The following is a 14,844-nucleotide window of genomic DNA, read 5'->3' on the forward strand; positions in this document are numbered from 1 at the left end:
AGCTTCTGTCCTTAGGGAGTTTGGGATACATCACCCTTCCTGCACGTGAATGTGTTCTTGTTCCCCAACCCAGAAGCTCTCAGAAGCCCTTCAGTCGGGGCTTTTTTATGGAGGCTTCATTAGGTAGACACGATGATTAAATCATTGGCCATTAGTGGCTCAACCTCCAACCACTCTCTCCTAGAGGTTAGGTGCTGGGGCTTAAAGTTCCAACCCTCTAATCAATTACAGGTTTGGTTCCCCTGGCACCCAGGCCCCATCCTTAGGGGCTTTCCAAAGGTCACCTCCTTAACATAAACTCAGGTGTGGTGGAAAGGGGCTTGTTATGAATAACAAAAAACATCATGTTTACTACTCTAGAGCTGTTTCCAGAGCCAGTTCAAGAACCATGATAAACCTCAAATATTACAACAAAAGATGCTTCTATGGCTCTTATCACTTATGAAATTAAAAGGATGTTAGGAGTTCAGGCCAGGAGCTGGGGACAAAGACCAAAATATACAATTATTATTCTGTCACAATATCACAAGGCCTAATAAGGCCTTGAGTCTGATAGCCTTTGAGTAGACAGCCCTTGAAAGTTGTAAGCAAGAAAGTAACATGGTCCAACATATTTTACAGGGCTATCCCATCTGTCCACTGTAAATTGTACTGAAGGGAGCAAAAAGGAAGAGTTGAGTTGGAAGGCTGTGCTGTGCAAGGTGCGATCAAACAATATGGTGAATATTTAAATAGAAAAAATTATTACAGTAAAAGACACATTGCCATTAATCCCCCTCAAAATACTCCTCAGTTCGAACACACTTATTCCATAGGTCTTGCCACTTTGTGAAGCAGTTCCGGAAGTCCTCTTTCATGAGTGTCTTCAGTTGTGCTGTTCTGGCTGCTTCGATGTCCTGAATCATTTTGATTTTGAGGAAGAGCCACAAGTTGCACGGTGCCAGATCCAGTGAATAAAGTGGATGAGGACACATCATAATGTTTTTATTTGACAGAAATTGCCGTATAAAAGAAGTAATATGTGACGTGGAACGTTGTCATGAAGGAGGATGATTTACAGCACACTTTAGAACACACCTTCTTTCAACCATAGCTTACACCTGACTGACTTCACCAAACAAGTTGAAACTTGTCACACACTGTTAACTAAAGTTACATGCACCACTTCCCGTATTGAAGATCCCTGCCTTTCTCTTGGATGGCACTTGGCAGCAGCATTCACTGTATTATTTTAATCACAATAGAAAGACTCCTCTAGTGATTTCCTCATGAACTTTTCTCGTTATACCCTCATTATAATACTAAAATCTCTCCCCAGGAGCAGAAATTTTCTGCCATTTTGAACATGTAACGTATGTATAGGCATGGTTTCTAATTGCACATACACAGGAATGTCCCCACCTATACATTTGATGATGAAGTTCACCTTTATGTTTATGCATGATTTCCCTGAATAAAGAAAAATCTCATCCTTTGTTCAGGGATACGCCACTTTGGGAAGTGACCTCCAATGTGTCCTTGCTTGATGGCTGGTGATAAAGTTCATTTCTTTGTTTTTTTTAAATAAATTTTATTGGGGAATATTGGGAAACAGTGTGTTTCTCCAGGGCCCATCAGCTCCAAGTCGTCCTTCAATCTAGTTGTGGAGAGTGTAGCTCAGCTCCAAGTCCAGTCACCATTTTCAATCTTTAGTCGAATGGAACCAGCAACGTTGTTGTTAAGAGCTCCCGCTCTAACCAACTGAGCCATCGGCTGCCCGATAAAGTTCATTTTTTATAAAATCATCTTGGTATTTTCTTTTGGCTGGCAACTACTGAGTACTGGTTTGGTCTGGTAATACTTTGAAGTACCAAAGTTTTTTTTTTGGTTTTTTTTTGTTTTTCTAACTTGATCTCCAATTTATATATCTTTTCTTTTGTTGCTTATGCTTTTTGTATTGTCTCAGAAACCACTGCCTATTCCAAGGTCATGAAGTGATACCCCTATGTTTTCTTCTAATTATTTTATACTTTTAGCTCTTAATTTAAGCCTTTGATCCACTTGGAGTTACTTTTTTCGTATGTAGTGTGAGATAGGGGTTCAACTTCATTCTTTTGCTATGGGTGTCCAGTTGTTCCAGCACCATTTGTTGAAGGGACTATTCTTTCTCGGTTGAATTGCCTTGACACGTTTGTTGAAAATCAGTTGACCATAAATGTGAGGATTTATTTCTAAACTCTCAATTTTATTCTAAACATATGTCTATCCTTGTGCCAGTGCCAACTTCGTTTTTCTCTCTCAGCATTGTTCCAGCTATTCTGTATCCCTTGAATTTACATATGAATTTTAGAATCACCTTGTCAGTTTCTGCAAAGAAGCCAGAAGGAATTTTGATGAGGATTGCATTAAATCTGTAGATCAATTTGAGGATTGCTATTTTAACAATTTTAATTCTTCTCATCCATGAAAATGGAATATCTTTCCACTTATAAGTCTTCCTTAATGTCTTTTAACAACACTTGTAGTTTTTAGAGTAAGCCTTATACTTATTTTATTAGATTTGTTCCTAAGTATTTTATATTTTTTATGTTGTTGTAAATGGAATTATTTTCTCAATTTCACTGTGATTTGTATCAGTTTTGTGTTGCTGCTATAACAAATTCTATAAATTCAGTGGCTTAAAATAACACAAATTTATTATCTTACAGTTTTGAAGGTCAGAGTATGAAATGGGTTTAACTTAGCTAAAATCAAGGTGTTAGCAGGGCTGCATCCCTTCTGGAGGCCCTAGGGGAAAATTCATTTCCTTGCCTTTTCTAGCTTCTAGAGGCTGCCTGCATTCCTTGGCTCATGGCCCCTCCCTCCATCTTCAAAGCCAGCAATTCCATCACTCTGAGTTTCACTTCTATTGTTACATTTTCTTTGACACTGACCCTCCTTCCTCCCTCTTTCAGTTGTAAGGACACTTGTGATTACATTGGGCCCACCTGGATGATCCAGGATTATCTCCCATTTCATATCCTTAAATTAATCACATCTGCAAAGTCTCTTTTGCCATGTGAGGTTATATATTCACAGGTTCCGGAGATTAGGACATGGACATCTTTGAGAGGTCATGATTCTATCTATCACACAAGTGTATCGAAATACATTTGATTTTTGTATATTGATCTTATACCCTGCAACCTTGCTTAACACATTTAGTAGTTCTAATAGTTTTTTAGTGGATAAATTCTTAGGATTTTCTATATATAAGATCATGTCATCTGCAAATAAAGTTTTACTTCTTCCTTTTTCAATCTGGATGCTTTTTATTTAATTTTCTTGCCTAATTGTTTGGCTAGAACCTCTAGCACAATTTTGAATAGAAGTGGCAAGAGTGGACATCCTTGTCTTGTTCCTCATCTTGAGGGAAAGTTTCAGTCTTTCACCATTGAGCACGATATTAGGTGTAGGGTTTTTGTAGATGTCTTTATCGGGTTGAGGAAAGTAACATCTGAAAATCAGATAAATTAGCCTTGCATTCCTGGGATAAATTTCACTTGGTCATGGTGTAAAATTATTTTTATACAAGTACGTTGTTAGATTTGGTTTGCTGGTACTTTGTTGAGCACTTTGCATCTATAGCCATAAGAGACATTGGTCTGTAGTGCTTTTCTTTTTTTTTTTCCAACATCTATGTCTAGTTTTGGTATCAGGGTGATACTAGCCTCATCAGTTAGCCTCTTCTATTTTTGGGGAGAATTTGTGAAGAATTTGGTATTGATTCTTCTGTAAATGTTTGGTGTTCATTTTTACACAGTGGTATATACTAATTTCCTTTATGCCTTTTGTGTTTGGTTAATATATTTCCTATATTACTTCTGATTATTTAAAGTAGCTTCTTAAGTGATTACATTTAGTTCTTCAATCTAGTTGGTATAATGATTGGAAATATGGATCTAAATTTATATTTTCAAATATAATTGACACAACACCATTTATTGAGTTTTAATTCCCAACTCCTTTGCAAAGCTTCCTTTGTCATAAATTTTCATGTGTACAGGGGTCAGTTTCTGACCTCTCTTTTATTTAATTTATTTATGCATCTATTCTGAATTTAATACCATACTATTTTTTTCTTTTAAGATTTTTTGGGGAAGGGGAACAGGACTTTATTGGGGAACAGTGTATACTTCCAGGCCTTTTTTTCCAAGTTGTTGTCCTTTCAGTCTTAGTTGTGGAGGGCGCAGCTCAGCTCCAGGTCCAGTTGCCATTTTATACTTGCAGGGGGCAGAGCCCACCATCCCTTGCGGGAGTCGAGGAATCAAACTGGCAACTTTGTGGTTGAGAGGATGCGCTCCAACCAACTGAGCCATCTGGGAGGCAGCTCAGCTCAAGGTGCCATGTTCAATTTTAGTTGCAGGGGGCGCTGCCCACCATCCCTTGCAGGAGTCGAGGAATTGAACTGGCAGCCTTGTGGTTGAGAGCCCACTGGCCCATGTGGGAATCGAACTGGCAGCCTTCGGAGTTAGGAGCATGGAGCTCTAACCGCCTGAGCCACCGGGCCGGCCCAATACCATACTATTTTAATTCCTATATTTGCTTTTACTGTGTTTTGATCAAAATTTTCTTGGCTCTTTTTGAACATTTTCTCTTTTAGATGAATTTTTAAATCATCTTGTCAAATTCCATAAAACATTCTATTAGGAGTTTTTGTTGGCATTGCACTGAATTTGTTGATTAATCTAGGAAGAATTAGCATCTTTACAATATTGAATGTTCCTATCCAGGGACAAGATACATTTTCCTCTTTTTCTTGTATTATATGAAGCTTTAGAGTTTTCTTCGTTTAGATCTTATACATCTAGTTTGGTTTATTCATAGCTTTAATAGCTGTTGTGAATGGGATCTTTTCTCCTACTATATTTTCTAATTGATTATCGATGATACATAGAAAAGTTATTGATTTCTGTATGTTATCTTGCATCCAGCAATCTTGCTGAACTCATTAATTTTCAATTAGTCTGTCAGTTGATTGTCTTGAATTTTCTAGGTACACTTGCAAATAGTTTTACAAAATTCCCCAACATTTTAAATCCATTTCCTCATGCCTTATTGCGTTGTCTTTTATAGAATATTCAATATTTGTGGTGGTAAATGATTACACTTTTCTTGTCCCGCGTAGGTTTCTGGGAGACATCCTTTATTGAATTAAGTAAGGTTCCTTCCTATTTCTTGTTTGCTTCCGAAGTTTTTATTTGTTCCTTTTAACAGAAGTAGATGCTAAGTTTCATTACATGCCTTTGGTGGGGGTGTGCATCTCCTAAGAAAGGTTTTTTTGTTTTGTTTTTAACTCTCTTAATGGACAGAACTAAATCAGTGGCTTTTTCTAATACTCAACCAATCTTGAATCCTTAGGATGTCCTACTTAATCAAGATATATCAATATTTTTAACATATTGCTGCAATCAACTTACTCATATTTTCTTTATAAAAGTTGTATCTGTATTCAGTAAGATTGACTTGGGGTTTTTCTATTTGTATTATTCTTAGGGTTTTTTGTTTTGTTTTGTTTTCGGTATCAGGGATATACTAGCCTCATAAAGTAATTTGGGAAGCTTTCTCACTTTGCCCTGAAAGAGTTTTTATGTTCAAGGTTTGACAGAACAGATTCATTCCAAATGGGCTTTATGTTATCTTAAAGGGTAGATTTTTTACTGTTTTTTCTCCATTGTTATGGGTTTGTTTAGCTTTTCTACTACTTCAATCAATTTGAGTATTTTATGTTTTCTTTATAACTATTCATTTCAATTAGATTTAAAATTTTATAAATAAATTATGTCAAGGTTTGCTTATAACTTTAAAAGCTTATTTTGCAATTCTCTTCCCTTTTTCCTAATGGTATTTATTGTCTTCTATTTTGATAGTAAAGGTTTGACTGTTTTATTTACCTTTTCAAATAATAGGCTTTTAGCAATTAGTTCTACTAGGCTTTGTTATTATTTTAATAGCAATAGAAATGTATTGATTTGTGTATGTATATTTTAAACCTTCTTAAATTGAATGCTTGGTTCATTTACTTTTAATCTTTGTTTCCTAATAAATATATTTGTGGCTATAAAGTATACTCTGTGAATTGTTGGCTGCATCCCATGGATTTTGATATGCAATGTTCTCACATTATCATTAATTTCTAAATAGACTAAAATTTATATTGTGATTTATTCTTTAACCTGAGTTACTTAGAAGGGCATGCATTTTGCATTGTGGTTTTCTCCATAAAGTAAACTCATTTGCTTTTTATTTTTCAAGTGATTCCTCATCATTTTAGATCCACCATTTCATCCCATCTTGTTTTCCAGTGTTATTTGGCCTTAGGGGTATATATGTATCTTTCCTATGACTTCTAGGGTCAAGAGCAGGAGGGAAAAGTAGGCACATCTATTCAGTGTACCAGTAGCATGATCTCATCTCCCTCAGTTTTTTGGTGTGTTTTTTTATTTTTTGTTTTGTTTTTAAGGTGAGACATTCTGGATCATATTTATTATACCTAATGAGAATGATCCAGAAAAGTGAGAGACTGACACTGTCAGAAAAGGGCTACTCTAAAATGGAAGTACTTAAAAAGGGGACAAATAATGCGATATGATAACTCCAAGTGGAGGAAAGTGGCCTGTGATAAAAAAAAAAAAAGGGATGCTTCCTTCATTGTAATAGAGGAAAGAAGGAGATAGAGGATGAGTCTAGATGCACCCAGGTTTTCTCTTTTTCACTCCCAATACTCTCAGCTTGAACAGTTGTTATTTTTATGACATCTTCCTGGATTTCTCATTTGTTACTTAGTCCTTCATTTAAAAAAAAGATCACTATAAAAATGTGTACAAAGTGCAAACAGTTCTGAATAGCACGACCATTAACTTCCTTGTTCTGGACACTGTACTCATTTTAAGTCTAAAAGTACTTTACACTTTGTATTCATTACCTATTTGTGGGCTTTTCATGTGAACTGTTTTAAACTAGATCTTGTCTAATTTGTACTTGGATAGAGAATAGCACCAAAAACTAGAGTCAACAGGATTAAATTCAGTCATTCTCTGAGTCATACTAGTGTTATCTCTGGGGTGTCTTCTCAAATCTGCTGTGCCAGTCCTAGGCCACACTTCCACCACCTGCCACTGGGATTCCTGCAGCAGTCTCTCCACTGGCAACTTCGTTCTTTCTTCCATCTCTAGTCCTTCCTCCCTGCTGCCTTCAGACTTGTCTGTCTGAAATACAGACCTAACCATGCTATGAGTCCTATATAAGAAATGAAGTTCTTGAGGATAAAGTCCAAATTTCTCATCATGACCTTCAAGATCCTTAATTACCAGGTCCCCACCCACCTTTATAGAACACACAATGTCCAAAATGGGCAGTGGAGTTTAAACTGACCACAGGTTAATTGAAATGATGTAGCTCTATGAATTATGAGGTGTGATCAAATGATACAGTGAATGTTTAAATTTAAAAAAATGTAAAAACATTAAAACACACATTGCCATTAGTCCCCCTCAAAATACTCCCCCTTGCTTCAAACACACTTATTCCATTGTTCTTGCCACTTAATGAAGCAGTTCTGGAAGTCCTCTTTCGTGCATTTCTTTAGTTGCAATGTTGTGGCTGCCTTGATGACCGGAATCATTGTGACTTTGGGGAAGAGCCAGAAGTCACATGGTACCAGATCCAGTGAATAAGGTGAATGAGGATACACCATAATGTTTTTATTTGACAGAAATTGCCATACCAGAAGCGATGTGTGACACGGAGCATTGTCATGATGGAGGATGAAACCATCTGCCCATTTCATGTTAATGCATTGTTTGTGACCCATGATTTACAGACACTTTAAAACACACCTTTATTCAACTATAGCTCACACCCGAATGACTGCACCGAACAAGTTGAAACTTGTCACAAACTGATATTAAGGTTGGATGTGCCACTTCCTTTATTGAAGACCCCTGCCTTTCCATTGGAAGGCACTCAGCAGCAGCATTCACTGTATTTTTTTTATCACACCTCATAAATAAGAATATCTTGGATTACGTCATAAAAAAGGTGGCATGAGGTGAGCCTCTTTTTTTAAAAAAAAAGATTTTATTGGGGAAGGGGTACAGGACGTTATTGGGGAACAGTGTGTATTTCCAGGACTTTTTCCAAGTCAAGTTGTCCTTTCAATCTTAGTTGTGGAGGGCGCAGCTCAGCACCAGGTCCAGTTGCCTTTGTTAGTTGCAGGAGGCGCTGCCCACCATCCCTTACAGAGTCAAACTGGCAACCTTGTGGTTGAGAGCCCACTGGCCCATGTGGGAATCCAACTGGCAGCCTTCGGGCATTAGAAACACAGAGCTCCAACCATCTGAACCACTGGGCCGGCCCCTGAGGTGAGCCTCTTGAAATCTCCCCTGGAATTTGCAACAAATTGAACAACTATAACTCCACAAAGGCACAGGGGAGGGAGGCTTGGGTGCAGGACTGGCTGTGGTGGTCATTGCCACCATTGCTCTGGGCCACCTCTCACACACCCCACCCCCCCACCGCCCCCACCTATCTGGGCAGATCCCAGCAGGAGTAAACAGAGCTGCTGAAACACCCAGGCTCTGATCTGGTGCAGGAAGAGCTTTGGAATTTCCACAGGGGTGATAAACCTGTGAACCAGGCGACCTGTTCACAGAGGAGAAGCCTGCCTTCCAAGGAATCCTCCAATTGTGTGAGAGGATGGAACAGTGCAGAGAAAATATAACACTACAGTGTGAGAGAGAATAAAAGGCTGCAGTTGGAGAGAAAATAAAGCAGTCTACCAACACCTACAGGAAAACAAAAAAAAGACCTCTTTCTATCAATCTGTTGCAGACACCACTCCTGTAGATGTCTAGGAAGAGATATAATAATTCACTAATTGCCATGGATAACCAAGGTAACAAGACAGTTCAGAAATAAAATGAAGTCTCCAGAAAATGAACTTAAAGACATGGAGATATGTGACTTTAATGACAGAGAATTCAAAATTGCAGTTCTTAAAAAACTCAATGAGACGCAAGAAAACACAGACAGGCAGTTTAATGAACTCAGAAACTCAATCAAAGAACAAAATGAACGTTATACGACAGAGATTGAAATTTGAGAAAAGAACCAAACCAAATAGAATTTCTGGAGACTAAGAACTCAATAAAAGAAATGAAGAATAAAATAGCCAGCTTAGGTAGTAGAATTGCCCAGATGGAGGAAAAAATCAGTATCACTGAAGACAGAAATCTGGAAATGACACAGATGAAAGAAGAGAGAGACTTGAGACTTAAAAGAAATGAAAGAACTCTACAAGAACTTTCAGACTCCATCAGAAAGAGCAATATAAGAATAATGGGCATACCAGAAGGAGAAGAAAGAGAGAAGGGAACAGAGAATATATTCAAACAAAGAGTTGATGAGAACTTCCCAAACTTGTGGAAAGAACTAGATCCTTGAATCCAAGAAGCAAACAGAACACCTAATTACCTCAATCCCAACAGGCCTTCTACAAGACACATTGTACTGAAGCTGTCAAAAATTAATGACAAAGAAAGAATCCTCAAGGCAGCCAGGGAAAAGAAGACGGTAACTTACAAAGGAAAGCCCATTAGATTATCATCAGATTTTTCAGCAGAAACTCTACAAGCCAGGAGAGAGTGGAATCAAATATTCAAACTATTGAAAGAGAGAAATTATGAGCCAAGAATAATATATGCAGCAAAGACATCCTTTAGATATAAAGGAGGAATAGAGACCTTTCCAAACATACAGAACCTGAGGGAATTTTCTAACACACAGCCTGCCCTACAAGAAATACTGAAGGAGGCTATTCGATCAGCATAAACAGGGACAACAAAAACATAAAAGGGGGAAAGTAAAGGCCTGAACCAGAATGTGGGAATGGAGAAAGTAAGCATGCTGAAGAAAATGGAATACTCTAAATATGAAACTTTCTTTTACTTGAACTTAATGGTAACCACTCAAAAAAAAAATATCCAGAACTGAAATATATAGCATAATAAAAGAAAAAACAGAGGGAAAAATCATAGAACACCAACACACTGAAATAATAGTGGCAAAGAAACAATGGAGACAAAAAGGAAAAGAAACAATGAAGACATAGTCTTAGCAGAAAACCAAGGATAAAATGATAGGAAATCCTCATATAGTAATAATCACCCTAAATGTAAATGGACTGAACTCACCAACAAAAAGGCACAGAGAAGCAGATTGGATCAAAAAACTAAACCCAGCTGTATGCTGCCTCCAAGAGACATATCTCAGCTACAAGGACAAATATAGAATCAAAGTGAAAGGGTGGAAATTGACACTCCAAGCAAATGGTATCCAGAGAAAAGCACATGTCGCTATACTGATATCAGATGAAACAGATTTCAGGATAAAAAAGATAACAAGAGACAAAGATGGACATTTCATAATGGTGAAGGGGACTGTACAACAAAAACACATAACAGTCATCAATATTTATGCCCCCAATCAGGGAGCACCGAAATATACCAAGCAACTACTAACAGACCTAAAGAGAGAAATTGACCCAAACGCAATTATTGTAGGGGATCTTAAATACATCATTGACAGCTATGGATAGATCATCCAAACAGAAAATAAATAACGAAATAGTAGCCCTAAATGACACATTAGATGAAATGGACTTAATTAACATTTATAGAGCACTTCATCCTAAAACATCAGACTATACATTCTTTTCTAGTGTACACGGAACATTCTCAAGGATAGACCATATATTGGGACATAAAATCAGTCTCAACAAATTTAAGAAGATTGAAATCATACCATGCATATTCTCTGATCACAAACTGGATATCAACTGCAAAACGAAAGCAGGAAGAACCACAAGTATGGGAAGATTAAAGAACATACTTTTAAAGAACAACTGGGTCAAAAAAAGAAAGAAGAGGAGAGATTAAAACATACATAGAAATAAATGAGAATTAAAATACAGCCTACCAAATTTTGCGGATGCAGCAAAAGCAGTTTTAAGAGGAAAATTCATACCATTACAGGCCTATCTCAAGAAACAAGAAAAATCCCAGATAAATAACCTCACATTACATCTTAAAGAACTAGAAAAAGAAGAACAAATGAAGACCAAGGTCAGCAGAAGAAAGGAAATAATAAAAATCAGAGCACAACTAAATGAAATCAAGAACAAAAAGACAACAGAAAAAATTAATGTGACAAAAGAGCTGGTTCTTTGAAAAGTTTAATAAAATTCACAAACTCTTGGCGAGACTCACTAAGATAAAAAGAGAAAAGACACAAATAAGCAAAATCAGAAATAAAAAGGGGAAGTTATCACGGACACCACAGAAATACAAAGGATCATCCAAGAATACTATGCCACCAAATTCAATAACCTAGAAGAAATGGACAAGTTCTTAGAAACATACAGCGTTCCTGGGCTGAATCACGAAGAAATTGGAAAACCTAAATAGACTGGTCACCAATAAGGAAATTGAATCAGTCATTCAAAACCTTCTCAAAAGCAAAAGTCTGGGAGCAGATGACTTCACTATTGAATTCTACCAAACATTCAAAGAGGATCTAATACCTGTTCTACTCACACTCTTTTAAAAAAATTGAAGAAGAGACAATACTCCCTAACTCATTTTATGAGGCCAACATTACCCTGATACCAAAACCTGGTAAGAATAACACAAAAAAAGAAAATTACAGACCAATTTCTCTGAGGAATACAGATGCAAAAATCCTACACAAATTTCTAGGAAATCGATGCAACAATGCATTAAAAAGATTACACATCATGATCAAGTAGGGTTCATCCCAGGGGCACAAGGATGGTTCAACATATGCAAATTCATCAATGTGATACACCACATAAACAAAATAAGGGACAAAAATCATATGATTATATCAATAGATGCAGAAAAAGCATTTGACAAGATACAACATCCATTTATGATTAAAACACTTAATAAAACAGGTATAGAAGAGAGATACCTTAACATAATAAAGGCCATATATGACAAGTCCTCTGCTAATCTCATAATTAACAATGAACAACTGAATGAAGCCCTTTGCTCTACATTCAGGAACACGACAGGGCTGTCCCATATCACCTCTGCTTTTCAACATAGTATTGGAAATCCTAGCCAGAGCAATCAGGCAAGAGAAAGAAATAAAAGGCATCCAAATTGGGAATGAAGAAGTTAAACTGTCACTCTTTGCAGATGGAATGATGCTATATATAGAAAACCCCAAAGACTCCACCAAAAAGCTATTGGAAACAATATACGAATACAGTGAAGTTGCTGGCTACAAAACCAACGTACAAAAGTCCATTGCATTCCTATATACTAACAATGAAATCTCAGAATAAAAAATAAAAACACAATTCTTTTTGCAATTGCAACAAAAAGAATAAAATTCCTAGGAATAAACTTAATCAAGGATGTGAAAGACCTATATAGTGAAAACTATAAGAGATTTTTAAAAGAAACTGAAGAAGACACAAAGAAATGGAGAGACATTTTCTGTTCATGGATTGAAAGACTCAACATAGTTAAAATCACCCAAAGCAATACACAGATTTAATGCAATCCCCATCAAAATCCCAATGGCATCTTTTAAAGAAATAGAACAAAAAATCATCAGGTTTGTATGGAACCACAAAAGACCCCGAATAACCAAAGCAATCCTAAGAATAAAAGAACAATGCTGGAGGTATGACACACCTTGACTTCAGCTTGTACTACACGGCAACAATAATCAAAACAGTATGGTATTGGCAGAAAAACCAATGCAATAGAATTGAGAACCCAGAAATAAACCCACATAAATATGGACAATTTTTGACAAAGAAGCCAAAAACAAAGAAGGGAGAAAAGACAGCCTCTTCAATAAATGGTGCTGGGAGAATGGGAAAACCACGTGCAAAAGAATGAAACTAGACTGCTACCTGTCACCATGTACCAAAATTAATTCAAAATGGATCAAAGACCTAAACATAAGACCTGAAATAATAAACTGCTAGAAGAAAACATAGGTACTAAACATACGGACCTTGGGTTCAAAGAGAATTTTATGAATTTACTCCAAAGGCAATGGAAGTAAACGCTGAAATAAATGAATGGGACTATATGAAACTAAAAAGCTTTTGCACAGCAAAAGAAACCATTGACAAAATAAAGAGGCAACCAACCGAATGGGAGAAGAGTTTTGCAAACAATGCCTCCGTTAAGGGGCTAATATCCAAAATACATAAGGAACTCATACAATTCAACAACAAAAAAACAAACAATGCATTTTAAAAATGGGCAGAGGCCTGAAGAGACATTTCTGCAAAGAGCACATACAAATGGCCAATAGATACATGAAAAAATGCTCAACATCACTAATCATGACAGAAATGTAAATAAAAACTACAATGAGATTATCACCTCACCCCAGTTAGAATGGCTATAATCAACAACACAAATAGTAGGTTACCAGGGGGTAAGGAGGGAGGAGGGTGGTAGATGAGGGTAAAGGGGATCAAATATATGGTGATGGAAGGAGAACTGACTCTGGGTGGTGAACACACAATGGGCTTTACAGATGATGTAATACAGAATTGTACACCTGAAATCTATGTAACTTTACTAACAATTGTCACCCCAATAAACTTTAATTTAAAAAAAAAAGACAAATAGTAACAAGTGTTGAAGAGGCTGTGGAGAAAAAGGAACCCTCATACACTGTTGGTGGGAATGCAGGTTGGTGCAGCCCTTATGGCAGGCAGTGTGGAGGTTCCTCCAAAAATTAAGAATAGAATTACCACATGACCCAGAAATCCCACACCTGGGTATCTACCCCAAAAATCTGTAAACATTTATCCATAAAGGCAAGCGTGCTCCAATGTTCACTGCAGTATTATTTACAGTGGCCAAGACATGGAAACAACCAAAATGTCCTTCCATAGATGAATGGATAAAGAAGTTGTGGTATATATACACAATGGAATACTATTCAGCCATAAGAAAAGATGAAATAGTACCATTTGCGACAACATGGATGGATCTTGAGATTATAATGCTAAGTGAAATAAGTCAGACAGAAAAAGTAGAGAACCATATGATTTCACTGACTTGTAGTATATAAAACTGAAAACAACAAAAGAACAAGACAAACAAATGAAGAAACAAAAACTCATAGACATATAGTTTAGGGGTTACCAGGTGGTAAGCGGGGGGGTTCTCGAAGAGGGTAAATGGGGTCAAATATATGGTGACTGAAAGAGAACTGACTCTAGGCGGTGAACACACAATATGACATATTGATGATATATTATAGAATTGCATATGTGAAATCTATGTAACCTTACTAACAATTGTCACCCCAATAAACTTAGTCAAAATTAAAAAGGAACATCTTTACCTGAAAATTCTAATTTTTCTGTACTGCTTTTCATTATGTTCTTGGTCTTGTCACTTTTCCCTTGTGTAAGGGCCTACTACTTTGTATGGATTAACCAAAAATTCAGCAAGGTCGTTAGCTTGTTAAGTCATCTGTCTCTTTAAGCTTGTCTTCTGCCGCATCCTAATCATGAAACTCATCATTCCCTAAATATGATATAGCATATGCTCCATTTTGTTCATGTTCTTTCCTTTACCTGGCACCCATTTCTGCCCTATCACCCTCCACCCCAATTCCTATTTCTCCTAAGTATTTAGCCCTGGAAGAGTCTTTTGAGATCCTCTATAATGTCTAGTAATATTCCTTTGGCTAGAAGGGTGAGGATATCATTTGAAAAATCTGATTCAATATAATAATTTATTTTGAAGAAGTGTTTTCTGC

The sequence above is a fragment of the Rhinolophus sinicus genome, linkage group LG09 (assembly GCF_036562045.2).
Source record: "Rhinolophus sinicus isolate RSC01 linkage group LG09, ASM3656204v1, whole genome shotgun sequence".
In the NCBI taxonomy this organism is placed as follows: Eukaryota; Metazoa; Chordata; class Mammalia; order Chiroptera; family Rhinolophidae; genus Rhinolophus; species Rhinolophus sinicus.